A 15398-nucleotide genomic window follows, 5' to 3' on the forward strand; every position below is an offset into this window, starting at 1 on the left:
GAACAACATCCATTAGAAAATAAATACAGTGACAATAAGGCATATATGTGATTGCTCCTAGGCATTCATTGAGAAATACGGTGGGTGTTAGGAAGGTTGTTGACCAGCCCCCACTGAGTGAGGGCATTTTATTTATTTATTTTTATTATACTTTAAGTTCTGGGGTACATGTGCAGAATGTGCAGGATGGTTACACAGGTGCACACGTGTGCCATGGTGGTTTGCTGCATCCATCCCCACAACATCGACATTAGGTATTTCTCCTAATGTCATCCCTCTTCAATCCCCCAGCCACTTGCCCCTAGACCCCCACCCATGACAGGCCCCGAGGGCAGGATGCGGGGAATGTGGTGAGGGAGAGAGCAGATGGGCTAGAAGCCCATGAGGGATTTACACCAAGGACTCAGCCCAACTCAGCCTGGTTTCTTCACCAGCCAGCATCAGCCTGTTCAAGAGAAAGTCGTTATTTGCATAGAGATGTTAGGGAAAGAATTTAAATCCCAAGAGACACAAAGGTATATACAATCCGTCAATTACATAGTCTTGCTGCAATTTGTAATTTGGAGTTCACAACTATACATATAAATATATGTTATTTTTATGGTGGCCTCTCATTACACATGAAAATAAAATATTCACTAACTGACCAATTGTTGGACTTAATTTTGAAAACTTACCGTCTTTGTTTTCATAATGTAGATGACTTTTTGTATACATGTGTGGCTTTTATAATATTCATAAATATGTTTCATGTATGTCTGTGTAAAGGTGAGAAGAACAATTTTTATTAAATTACTGTCTCAGCATAATCAACGTGGTTCTTCAGTCTATACAGATTGTTTTCATACCTTAAAGTGATGACAATGCTTCTTCTATTACTGTGCTGCTCTCTGTAGATGAATGGGAAGACCATGTCTCCTAACTATAGAAATTTATTTTATCAGGAGAGCAATTACACGACGATCAAATAGAAAGATTATTCAATCATGTATATTGTGGGATTGGGAGTAGGGGAAAATGCACTTTGAAAACCAAAGCACAATTTTAAAAATCATGATCTTCGTGTATAATTTAACTAAACAGTCTCAAACTGCTGTATTAAGAATAGCTGACTGGGCACGGTGACTTGCCTGTAATCCCACACTTTGGGAGGTGGAGGCAAGGGGATCATTTGAGGTCAGGAGATTGAGACCAGCCTGGGCAACGTGGTGAAACCCATCTCTACTAAAAATACAAATATTAGCAGAGCACGGTAGCACACTCCTGTAATCCCAGCTACTAGGGAGGCTGAGGCAGGAGAATTGCTTTAGCCCAGGAGACAGACAGAGGTTGCAGTGAACTGAGATCATGCCACTGTACTACTCCAGCCTGGCTGACAGAACTAGACTCTGTCTCACACACGCGCAGAAAAAAGCGCTAATAGGTCATGGTCTGTAAAAAGGCAATTAGCAATCAGTGGCATTTAATAAAGTTGATTTTGCAGGGTGTCTACCAGAGCCATAACTATTTTTTATAATTAAGGTAGGTCACATTTTATTCACTGTATTAAAAATGATCCCAATGTTGTCGAGTTGATGAATTTTGATGAAAATATTCAAGGCACATATGAATCATCAGTTTGAAGACCAATCATTAACATTTCATGCTCCCTAACATTAATTTTCCTTCAGGCAGTAACAAATCGGGGAAAGAATGCGAATATGAGCTAGGTAACAGCTTTCACACACTGCCTAACTTTTCATTTTAATTGTATTGCATTTATATTGACTGACCAAATTATTTTTTTATCTCCTTAAACACGACAACTTGATTCGATTTTAATTTTGAAAACTGCTTCAACACTGAATTCCATGATGATGTAGGCTAAGAATTTGAATATATTCATTTGGTCTTAAAACGTTGAACCTTGAAGTTTTCCTCAGTATTGGCGGCTCCCAAGGTGTGTATCTTTAATTAGTTCAATGCTTTGCTTGTATTCCCTAACAGTCCCCAAGCACAGGACCATTGCATTCACCCAACCGTAATTACCCTTCGCAAATTGTCTTTTATAGAACCTGATGGAGAGACTTTGCAAAATGATTTTCAGAAATGCAATTTTTATCATCTTCTTTAGTATCCGTCAATATAATGCATAGCTGTCATTTTAAAGCTTTAATTTCCTGGTGGGCATTGCATTATTGCACATCCAGGATAAAGGATTAGAAAAGGCTACATCCATTAACGTGAATGTTCCGGCAGACAGAAGTTTGCCTTCAACGCTTTGCTCACTAAGCTGGTCTTGCTCAATCCCATGCCATCCAAAGCTAATTTCCACACCCTCTTTCTCGTGCCCATCCAGAAAGAGGTGCAAGTGCTTAAAACAAGGAAATCATCTTAAGTGAATTTCCATGTCATTTAACTCTTGACTGCTTTGCTTTACTTGCCATTTTCTTAAAACTGACAGATAAATAAAATAAAAGCATATACCTAACGTACACATAACATGTACAATCTCAATGTGCCTTTTGAGTTTTTTGGAGTCTAATTTTCCAGACAGATTTCTTTTCAAACAGTGGAACCACCTTTATTTTTTCCCTGAAATTTCAAAAACATGCAACACAAAATGACACTGAGATTTGTGACAATATCTGAGGTCCCTATATGGGGAAATAAAAGCAGTTGAAAGAATAAGCACAACTTTTTTTTTTTTTTTTTTTTTTTTTTTTGAGATGGAGTTTCGCTCTTCTTACCCAGGCTGGAGTGCAATGGCTCAATCTCAGCTCACCGCAACCTCCACCTCCTGGGTTCAGGCAATTCTCCTGCCTCAGCCTCCTTAGTAGCTGGGATTACAAGCACACGCCACCATGTCCAGCTAATTTTTTGTATTTTTAGTAGAGACGGGGTTTCACCATGTTGACCAGGATGATCTCGATCTCTTGACCTCGTGATCCACCCACCTCGGCCTCCTAAAGTGCTGGGATTACAGGCGTGAGCCACCGCGCCCGGCCCGAATAAGCACGACTTTTATGGGAAGCTGCTGTAGGGGGAAACCTGTGAAAGGGGCCCATTCGACCGCTTCTTACAGTTATGTATTCACTCCCATTTTCTGACTGCATCCAGGCAGCCTCTTGCCCTTATTTATGTGATATACACATAGACCCTCACCCCAGTCCTGATAGAAGAAGAGTTCTATTGCCTAAAGATGGAGACCCACAGCAGGAATTTCACAATATTGGAAGTAAAACACGCAAAGGAAATGTTCTCTTGAGATTGTGTGAGGTAGCAGAAGAGCTGGATAACTCAAGAGCTGGACACGGCACCTGTGTGTGGACTCCAAACACTCAGTGAGCAGCTAGTACGCACTGAGAGTGCCGGTCAGCATCTCACAGAAAGGGAGGAGATCAGTGGAACTCATCAAGAAATAGAATTAGGGAAAAAGATCAATATGTGTTCAGCAGTCAGAAAAATTCCAACAACTTAAGTCCACACAAGCTGAAAATAAATAAATATCAAACTATGTGCTGACAACTATACTATCAAAAGTATGGTTTTAGATGCAGAAAAACAAATCTTGGTGAAAAACATTACAGAAAATATTTTGAAGGAAGTGACACTTGAGCTAGGGCTTAAAAATGGATAGGAAGAACTTTATTATATCACGAGCGTATACTTACAAATGTAAATTGGGACTTTACATTCCCAGCCCTTCTCCTTTTCAGAAATAATTGGAGTCATGTAACAGTACAAGACACATAAAACTAAGAAAGTTTAAAATTGTTCTGAGTTTCTGCCCAATAATAGAGTTATAAACATTGTTGAAGTATTGTCAAAACTAAAATTATATTTATATTTTATGATATTTGTAACTAAATAAATTGTATTATTATATTATTTAGCTAGGAAATCAATCGAAGTGAAACAAAAAATCGTGTGGACCGTAAGAATTCAATAAAGTGCTGACTTAGAAAACCTATACCAAATCAGTAGCTTTCCTACGTATCACAAATGGTGAGTTACAAAACACTATGAAAAGGACCCTTCTCAATCCACGTGAAATGGAGTAGACATGTTCCTCATATTCCTCCCACTCGCTATAGCTAAAACTCATTATGTTAAACCCATCGGGAAAGCTCTGAGCCCACTCGACTGAGAAGAAAGTGGACTTGATGAGGAGTCTGATACTCAGGGAATAACACGGTGACAAGGTTCTTGGGCTTCCTTTTGCCTCTTATGTATCATGGATTGCGTGCAGAAGAAGTCTACAACACCTAAATATTAGTAAGGCAGACTTTTAAAAATAGCCCCAAGGAAAGCCACTTCTCTTGCGCCAAAACAACATCAAAGGGGCAGTCTAACGAGACAAAACATTTTTGGCAACGATTAGCCCATGCCAACCTAACATCATTAAAACACAATGCAAACATTAGCAAAAGCAAGTAGGAATGGGCATATTCACAGCAGATAAAGTAGAATTCACAGCAAATTCCAAAAATAAATTCAACACCTATGGGATGAAGCCAAAGCAGCTCTAAGATGGAAATTTATAGTGATAAATGCCTCCATCAAGAAAAATGAAAGACCACAAACAATCTACTTTTATACCTCAAAGAACTAGGGAAAAAAGAACAAACTAAGCCTAAAATTTCCAGAAGGACAAAAATAATAAAGATCAGAGAAGAATTAAATAAAATAGAGATTAGGAAAGCAGTAGAAAAGATCACCAAAACTAATAGGATTTTTCTTTTTTTTTAAGACGGAGTGTCACTCTATCACCCAGGCTGGAGTGCAGTGGCGCTGATTGCAACCTCCATCTTCTGGTTCAAGCAATTCTCCTGCTTCAGCCTCCCAAATAGCTGGGATTACAGGCACCCACCGCCACGCCCAGCTAATTTTTATATTTTTAGTTGAGACGGGGTTTTACCATGTTGACCAGGCTGGTCTCACACTCCTGACCTCAGGTGATCCTCCCACTTCAGCATCCCAAAGTGCTGGGATATTATTCAGCCAAAAAAGGAGAAGGGAATCTACCATTTCTGACAACGTGTATTAACCTAGGCACTTTGTTAAGTGAAATAAGCCAGGCGCAGAAAGACAAACACCCACCTATATGTGGATCTACAGAAGAACTCACAGAAGCAGAGAAGTTCCAGAAGCAGAGAGCAGAAGGAATGTTACCAGGGGCAGGGGATGGAGAACGGGGGGTTGTTGGTGGAAAGGCATAACCTTTCACTTACGAGATGAATGAGTTCTGGAACTCTAACCTATAGCATGGTGACTGTAGCTCACAATTTTGAATTATGTACTTGAAGTTCACTTAAATGTCCTAACCACAAGGCAATGCAATGTAAAACCAAAAGGTAAGTGGGTGAGGTGATGGACGTGCTATTAAGGACATTGATGACGGTGATCTTTTCACTATACATATTACCATACAACACACATAAAGTCATCATGTCATAGATCTTAAAATCATTAATTTTATTTCTCAGTTATACTTCAATAAGTTTGGAAATGTTTTTAATTAAGAAAATTAATGGTGGTATAAAAGTTTAAAAGTAATCTTTATATTTCTAATTATATTCCAGTAACTGATATGTTTTACTTTATTCCTCTTACTGTACATATATTTTTTATTTGTAATGGTTTATCATTGTGTTGTAAAGGTGACACTTGAGTTTTAATAACGTGGTGTTACTCATACAATTTGTATAATAAAAAGTACACAGAATATGTTACCTTCTATCGCTATATCAGAACATCTATTAAGACTAAGACCATGTCTACACTTCACTCACCACCACGTTCCATGTAACTAGCACAGGTCCTGTACCCACATTTACACAGTCACCTGCTGGAGTATGTAACACTCCAACAAAGAAAACAGATAAAAATGTGGAGAACTTCTCTAGGGACTTGGAATTTAAAAATAAAAGTGAAATTTTTGGACTGAAAGTGCCATAACAGAAATAAAGTCACTTGTAATAATGTATTCAACAGTAGATGAGATGATTTTTGAAATGAAACAACAGAAAACATTTGAGTTAAACACAGAAAATAAAGAATGGGTAAGAAGAAGGGAACAATAAAGATATATACACATATTTGAAAAAGATCTAACATACATGCAATTATAATATACCAGGAGAAAAACAAGTAAATAGGGCAGGATACTATTTGAAAAAAAAAATAGCTGGCAACTTTACAAAACCAAGGAACTGTACAGATTCTGCAGTGCACGATGTTCTGCAATCTCCATTACGATCAGGGCAAGGGAGACGTGGGTGTATAATAGACTGATAAAAAAGCAACAGCCAGAAAAAAAGAAATAATAAAAAAATAATTTTAAGGTAGTATCATTAAAACCAAAAGTTTAATACTGAACAAAATTTTGGAATAAAGAACACAATGAAAAGATTTCTCAAAGTCCTGAAAGAAAGTAATTACCAAACCAGAATCCCTAATACCTTTCAAAAGTGAAAATGGAATAATGATTTAATGACAAAAAAACTCATAATTTTTTTACCAGCAAACCTACAGTAAGAAAAATACTAAAAGTAGTTCTTCAGGCAGAAAGAAAATAAGCTAAGAGTTAAGATAAAATTATAGGAAAGAATAAAGATCAACAGTGAGAATTATTATGTAACTACATAAAATTGAGAAATGGCTAAATATTGACCTTCAAAATTAATAATATTAGTGACCCTATGGCGTTTCAGTGCATGGCAAAAAAATGCAAAAGGTAGAAGGTGGTAAGTTGAGATAAAGAATCACCGTCTTAAGAATATAAGTGAAATTCCAAACTCGGACACAGTAGTTCGTCGTAACCTGAAACTGTAGCATGTTGATGGATTCCTGATATCGCTGGACAGTTACCAGGTATATGGGTCTGTTCAGAGAGAATGATCAAAGAGACAGAGATTTAAGGCCTGTGCAGTAGGAGATAACAATCTCCAGTGCTACAAATTGTTTTGATTATTAGATATCAATCATTCATTTCCTCTTCATGCTGAAGTTTGCATCCACATTCACTTTCAAAAGAGGAAAAAAAAAAAAGAGCTGGTCTTTGTTTCACAAGCCCTTTGAAAACATACATCTGCTGTTCTACAAATATACACTTCAATTTGAGATAAACTGTATTGTCAGTCAATACATCATTCAAAAATAAAAGTATTCTTTGTAAGCCTAAAAAAAAAAAAGTTAGATTCTGTATGGTGAGATGCATGTTAAAATCTTTACTAAAATGGTAGACAGAATCCACAAATAAAAAATTAATGGAGAGAAAATCAAATAAATATTTGACTAAAATTACCCAAAACTGTAGGAAAGAGAGAAATGCTCTGTTTTATGAAATAAATGTTTTGGAAAAAATCTACTTTAAAGTTTTGCTGAATTAAGTATTCTAATGAAGAATCAAGAGAGTCAGATAAGAAAAGAATAATGCTGCATATTATAAGACACAAAACTTAAATATAGCACTTGGTAATGTTGACAGTAAAAGCATAAGGAAAGGTGTTCTGCAAAAACACTAACCAAAAAGTCTGGGTGACTCAAATGAACAGCATATGAAGAGTAGTCCAATCAGGGAAGACGACAATTTTTAACCACACAAACTTAACAGTTAAAAATAACCACGTACTTTCAGACACTTATGATTTTCTAAGGCTTAAAAGCAATATTAATATCTAGATATATGCTTTACCTGCTTTAAAAATAGGTACCTATTTTTATGAGAAAATTAAATTTTAAAAATCAACAATTTAAATAGTGCACTTTCAATAGTAATCTATGAATACTTACTTCTTATAAATTAATGTGTTTAAATAATTTCCTTAAAAGGTAAAATTCAGACCTTAAGATAATTTCATTTTTTTAAACTTATGGAACTGAAAGGATCAACATGTGAAATGATATATCAAAGGTTTGTTTGTGCTTTAAAATTTCCATTGGAAAAAAACAATGAGTGAAGTCATTATTGGATTTTAGCATAGTTCATATTATTAAAATTATAGAAAGATAATCTATGTTTGACTCAAAATCTTGGAAAAGCTCCCGAAGGTTTTATTTTGACACTGATTTGCCACATGAAATTTTCTCTGACTGATGGAAGAAAAAATAAAATACTTCAAATGTTTTCTACTATATGCCAAATAATTTTCACAGATAATTGAATACCAAGAATGGAAACAATGAATCACAGAAGGAAATTTAAACAATGTACTGTGGAAGAAAATTTAAACTTTGTTGATTAGCCTTGAGTCCAGAGGATATGAAATGGTTTGAAATTCTTATGAAGTCTTATAAATTTACTCTGATGAAAGTTAATGAAAAAATCATAATCATTTAAAAATGTAATTACTAGAATTATTTGGTTTTTGTAAACTGCATACTACCAGACACACCAATTTTGTTTCAAAAGAAGTAGTTCTATTGTTGAACCATGAATATTGATTTGATGAAGATTTTATTTAATTAAAATAAGGAAACTGGCAAAGATACAGAAATCACAGAGAAATTAAGTCATATGAGATAAAATAAAACAGAACATTTATCCTCTTTACAATTTATGAAATATTGAGACATTGACAAATGATGTTAATAATATTCTATGAGTGAAAACTAAACAGAAATTAATACTAAGGCAACTATATATGTGAAGTTTTAAGACCACCCCTTAAATATCTTATCAGTAAATTTTTAAAAACTTGATTCGTGACACAAACATGGTTTATAATGTCAACATTACTAGAAATGTAATTGGAAATTAGATTATCATAAGCTAAAAGAGAATTCAACTCACAGATAATATTTTGGACATTGAAGTATGTGGAAAACTAATGGAAAAGTTTGAAGTTACTACTGATGGCAGACCATGTGTCAGAACAGCTTAGCTATAGATGACCACCCCAAATGAAATTTACAGGCAAAATTTGCTATTTTTCTTAAAAATATGCTGATTTTCTAAAAAATAGCAAATAAACAGAAATGATTAGATGAATGACTTAATAAAAAACTATTTTTTTGAGACTGAGTCTCGATCTGTCGCCCAGGTTGGAGTGCAATAGCAGGATCTCGGCTCACTGCAACCTCCACCCCCTGGGTTCAAGTGATCCTCCTGCCTCAGCTTCCCTAGCAGTTGGAATTGTAGGTATGTGCTACCAGTCCCAGCTAATTTTTGTATTTTCAGTAGCGACAGAGTTTCATCATGTTGGCCAGACTAATCTCAAATTCCTGGCCTCAAGCCCGCCTCGGCCTCCCAACGTGCTGGGATTACAGAGGTGAGCCACCATGCCCAGCCTTGATCAATATTTTTAATACTACCACTTTTAAAATTCAGTAAACAGTTTTACTAATGATATAGATGATAGAAAATATGTGAACAAATGGTTAGAAAGATAGATAGATAATAGATAAGATAGATACATGAGAAGATAGATTAGATAGAGAAGATAGATTATATGATAAATGATAGATAGATAGATAGATAGATGATAGATAGATAGATAGATAGATAGATAGATAGATAGATAGATAGATAGGAATAATTTTGGAAAAAGGAAATACTACTTTTTGAAATGACTTTTTCTCAAAAAAAATAAAGCCAAAGAGAAAAACTGATTAAACTTGAGGGTAAGAATTATATATTTGAAAAATAATCCAGGGAAGCTATGAACACTAAAAGTATGTCTTGATGTATTGATTACTTTCACAACCTTTACTTCTTTAAATTCTGCCTGCATTCCACAGCTTTTTGGCTGCTAGAAAACGAATGGTACTTGAAACACAAATGTCAGCCTTTGTGGGTTACATTGCGGCTGGCTAAACTGAAGTTAAATAATTACATGATGAATGTGGCTTCAAAAACTATATGGTCTGGAGGAAACAAAACGATGTCATGACATCACAAATGGGCACTCTCTGGAGAAGTCTGGGACAATTTCCTTGAAGACATGACACTGGAGCCCTTCTTTTCGTAACAGTAAAAGTTAAAAAAGAAAAATATCTTTCATTTGTCATTTTAGCATAAACATAATAAAAGCATATTAGTTCATTGGGAAAAAATGTCTTTTCAGGCAAAGTTTCAGAGGAAATGTTTGTAACCACGTATTTGTCTCCACCTGAGTGCGATTGATCAATGCGGTAGATGGTGTCCTCAACCTCATGTTCCCTTAATCAGCTGAACTCAGAAAGGGTGAGATGCCAGGGCCATGCTTCCAGGCAGAGTGTGGGATGGAAAAAACCTGATCTAACTAAAAGGGGGGAAAACTGAAAATAAATAAATAGTCCAAATTTGAATAATCTCATGTGGCTTTTGATTTGAACCCTGTAAAATGCAATGCACAAGACCAAAATAGATTCTCCGAGGAAGAAGCACCTGCCTCAGCTACCCATTATGTAAGGTAAGATGAATCATTATTCTTATGAACAATGTACTTGTCTTGACTAATCAGTGTTAGTCTTTTAATAAATCAAAACCAAACGTGACGGTCTTTCAATTCTATGTCACCATTGAATTCCAAGTCTCATGGCATCATGTGTGAATGTTCAGTAAACAAACTAAGTATTCGAACACCAGCTAATCCAAGTGTAAGAGCTGCATTTCCCTGGGCACTTTTAGTCAAGCAGCGTCTCTCAGAGAATGTCGAAGCCAACGGGGAGGGAATTGAAAGGTCATCCTAGAAAACTGTTTCCCCAGAGTCCACCTGAGTCCAGTGGAGATTGGTTTGGGAAGCATTTACCCCAGTTATAGGGTTCTTTCCCATGAGGAAACGTATTCAAATACAATTTTAATAAAAGAACAAAAATTAATTAACCTATAAAACAGCATAGATTCTCCAGAGTTTTGTACTTAAATATAATTAAGTATCCCAACTGAAAATGGCTCCGACTTATCTCAATTTCGAAGACTAATCTAGTTCACTATTCTGTGTCTCTGGATAGTTATTAATTATGTTATTATTACTCTTTAATATTAGCAATGTTCATATTATTTGAGTTTCCTCTTGCCTTTCGTAAGAAAATGCATTTGTGCATTTTTTTCTAGATGACAATAAAAGAATTTGTAGAAAATTATTTATGTAACACATCTTCCTCGACATTCACAGCACCTCATTCATGGTGGTAGCACCATGAATATCCTACTTTGGAAGCTGAAAAATAGGATCTCATGATTGAAATGATAGAACTGTCACATTTTGTAAAATTCACGTACGTCCCCTGTGAACCATGGGCACAGTTTTCTATTACTGTCATTGTTAAACTAAACAACATCAAATATTCACTAACGTGAGAGAGAGGAAAGAGAAGGTGGGATATAGTATTACATATATAAAAATATATGACATTTTATATATATGATAATGTACTGATAAGTATATGTTATATATCATATATACATATGACAATGCACTGCAGGTCTCCGGGAATTATTGTGTGCAATATTCCTCAGGAGACACCATTCTCATAGTTCATATAAACAGCAATACCAAAGTTTATGCAATTTCCAGCTATATGGTTGCATGAAATTGTTCCAATAATACGTAATGTAACATATAACATATGATTTATATAATGAAAAATGCAAGGACCTCACCTTGAGGTATACACGTGTTCATGAAAAGCTGCACCTCATAATTGAGGAGGCAAAAAAATTCACCAGCTTTAAAAATCTTCTTGACTTTAGCTATTCCAATGCTATTCTTTTGCAGATTTATCAGCAGAAAACCTATTGGTATAGCTAATGCTGTTCATGAATCTCAGGCCTGGTGAGTGGTGCTTGTTGTCCAATATTTACAGCTCTATTATGATCTGTTTAAGATGTAGTTATAGTTTTCAGACCTTACAAATTCATGCAACTTATACTCAAAGAGTGATTTGAGGCATTGGGGTATTACCCTGACCCACCCTTTATTAGATAATCTGATTTATATTCTGTTCCTGACTGTCATTGTTTTCTTCTATACAGAAAAGAAATTGATTTTATCCTGCTGCTCAAGCTTATGAACCAGGGTAAGTCAGAAAACAAAGTAAAAGAAGCAAATGTGACAAATGACCCAAGGCTATGGAGAAAACCTTTTATTAGAGGCTGAACTCACTCCCCACTCTCCAGTAGAGGCCGCTGGTCCTCCTGAATGAATGAATATCTTATAATATCCTCTGCAAGGCCCCAAGGCATAACAGAGCAAGATATATACTCTTAAAATACTTTCTCATAGGACTTTTTAGAATCTGCTACATTACGGACTTTGGGGTTTTCCCTGAATATTCAAAGCTAACTTTCTCTTGAAAACACTTGGAATACAAATGTCATGTGAACTAAAGAGAAAGAAGCCAGGCCACTGGCAACTGAGGATTGATTTTGGGAACAGTTGCAGAGATATTTAAAGAGAAAATAACCCAACATCTCCTTGTCTTGTGCAAGGCATTCTTTGCTTCTACTTCCCCATGAAGTCTTCGGTAAAATGTCCATACTCATGCATGCATGGCAAACATTCGTGTATTTTGGGAGTTGTGACAAAGTATTGAGTGTATTCTCACTAAATAAGGGCCCAAGAATTCCCATTAATTAGCTGAGATTTACTCCAATTAATCTGAATCTGTCAATTTTCCCCTTTGCCATATAATCATGTCCCTTCTGACTTTTGCAAAACTGTTAGACAAAATTTCAAAACAACAAAAACCAGAGACAATTGTTCTCCATGATCACCTCCATTATCAGAAAGCTATTTCCATACCCGTCCTTGTCCACCATGTGCAATCCTTCTCACTGCCCTCTAAGAATTACTCCAATTCCCATTGTTCACTCCTGGGTAAGGGTTCACCATGAGTAAGAGTAAAATTATATATGCAATAAAAAGTCTGCATCTAGATACCAAAGTGAGGCAGTCTCAAGTTACCAGCATTCCACTTTCTATCCGCATATCGTTTTAAACTTCATAAACTTCAGAGTTTTGTAAGATTAATAGATAATCAGGCAAGTAGCCAGGGTCAGCTTGTCAGTACACATTATGTATGCAATAACTAGGAAATTCAATGACGATGAGAATAATTATGATCACTGAGGCATTCGTGCTAATGGGACAATCACGAATGCTACAACATTTGAAAATTTCAGCATGATGGTTCTATTTAGTGATCATTTCAAATACTAAAATTCTTTGACATTCTAAGAATGTTGCCAGAAAACAGAATAACAAGTGATCGGGCACATTTGGAACAGGTTGATGAATAAATCTACATTTCTTATTACGTTGGGTCTTCACTTTCTTTTCAATCTATGGAGAGAGAGGCCAATCATGTCAAGACTGATCTGGAAAACGTGGGGTTAGATTTACTTCCGGTAGAATCGTAAGGAAATATCCTATTTGATCCAAATATTTGTATTTCTTCTCATAAAGAACAACTGCATTAGCAAATGTGGATTTGGTTTTGCCTTTTCTCATTATAGGAAAATCTTTGCTATCCTTGGAATTCATTTTTCCGCTTTCCTGATTTGTCTGGAATGGAGGGATCAGTGTTTACTTTGACATTGAAAACTTAATCAAAACACAAACAAGATGTTCCGCAAACTCTGTGCGCCATTCCCCATGCTTTAGAAGCATAGGAAACCAGCTCTAGGCATGAACTCTGGTGTAACGAAACATGACGTCATCTAATTCTTCATAGTTCTTCCTCTGGTTCTTTAACTTGTTTTTCTAGAATGAGGAAGTACACTGGGCCTTTTAATGTATTGATATTTCTTGTGTTTCTGTACTTAGAAAGCTAAAGCCAACAAAATTTAGTACCAGTTTTTTTCACATTGACGAAACATTTAATTTCTCTGTTTTGCAAGGACAGCATAGAAAGACACCATTTAAAAATTACGCCTCATTTAAAGTTTATTAATTTCTGTTGTTCAATGGGGTAACATCTGTGTCTGTGACTCAGCATTTACTATTGGGAGGACATCATGTGTTCAGAAATGTGTTAGCTTGAATTAGTTTTCTAAGCTTCTAGAATGTTTTCCTTCTCTGTATTATTCTGTTAATTCCAGTAGTTGGGTTTTTGTATCACATTAGACAGAATGTATCAAAGAAAGTGTACATTAAAAAATAAATTTTATTTTTAATGGCATGTAGAAATGAGGAAAACTGTTTCACTATGTATTTGCAACTGCTCTCCCATGCAGGATAGACAGAGGTGGTGAGACCAGAATCTCATCCCCTGATGTCCACTTTCCCTCTGTTTTTCCTTCCTCTCCCTCCTTGGAGTCCTGAACTGTGGGATTCATGATCACTATCTGTCAAATTGCCTCCCACTATCACACCTTCATCCCTGCCCTCCTCAGTGCTTCGAACGGGCCAAGAATGGCCTGCTGCCTGCCACATTTTTCTAGGTGATTTATCGGGAATAAGGGATCGGTATTTACTTTGACATAAAAAAACTTAATCAAAACATAAAAGAGTGTGTCCACAAATCCTATGCATCGTTTCCCTCACTCTTTAGAAGCATAAGATACCAGATCTACTCAGAAGACATGACCTACGTGCCCACAACGAATCCCAAGTGGTTCAGCCTTGCTTGAATATATAACTTTACCTACAGAAAAAAAATAGATTTCAGCTGTGGAGAAAATGTGTATACATCCTACCGGAAATTCGCTAACTATACAACTATAAGCTGTATTTTACTTTACCATGATTTTTTTAGAGTTTTAATTGCTTAATCATGTTTTTACTTGTTTATTCCATTTCTTTAATATTCATACACTTTTAGATATCAGAAATGTATTTTTTTCTGTTGGTATTGGGATTTTGGGGGGGTTGTTGTTTGTTTTAGAGACAGGGTCTCTGTCACTTACCCTAGAGTGCACACTGCAGCCTCAACCTCCCCAGACTTAAGCCTTCCTCCCACCTCAGTCTCCCGAGTAGCTGGGACTAAAGGCGTGCACCATCACACCCACTGATTTTTATTTTGTCATTGTTTTTGTAGAGACTGAGCCTTTCACACTGCCAGGCTGCTTTCACACTCCTGGGCTTAAGCAATCCTCCTGCTCCAGCCTCCCAAAGTGCTGGGATTAAAGGCTTGAGCCACCATACCTGGAAAGACACCAGAAATATGTTTTTAACATCTTTACTTTGGGATATTTATTACTTACATTTTTAACAAATAAATAATCTACAAAATTATTCCTAGAGCTTTCTGGTTTCAATAATGCCATACAAGGCCCAACACACTGCAAAGGTTTAAAGCCATTCAAGGGGTGTGCCCTTCATCCTGCAAATCTCAAACAATACTTCTACAGCTTCCATATACATTTGGAAATTAAGGACAGTATGTCTCACTTGCCAATATGATAAAGAATAATCTGTGATAAAAGACACTAGAAAAAATTAGAACTAAAAATTTATTTACTACAAATTTTGATATGAAATTTTAAAATT

Source organism: Callithrix jacchus, chromosome 7 (assembly GCF_049354715.1).
Source record: "Callithrix jacchus isolate 240 chromosome 7, calJac240_pri, whole genome shotgun sequence".
NCBI classification, from domain to species: Eukaryota; Metazoa; Chordata; class Mammalia; order Primates; family Cebidae; genus Callithrix; species Callithrix jacchus.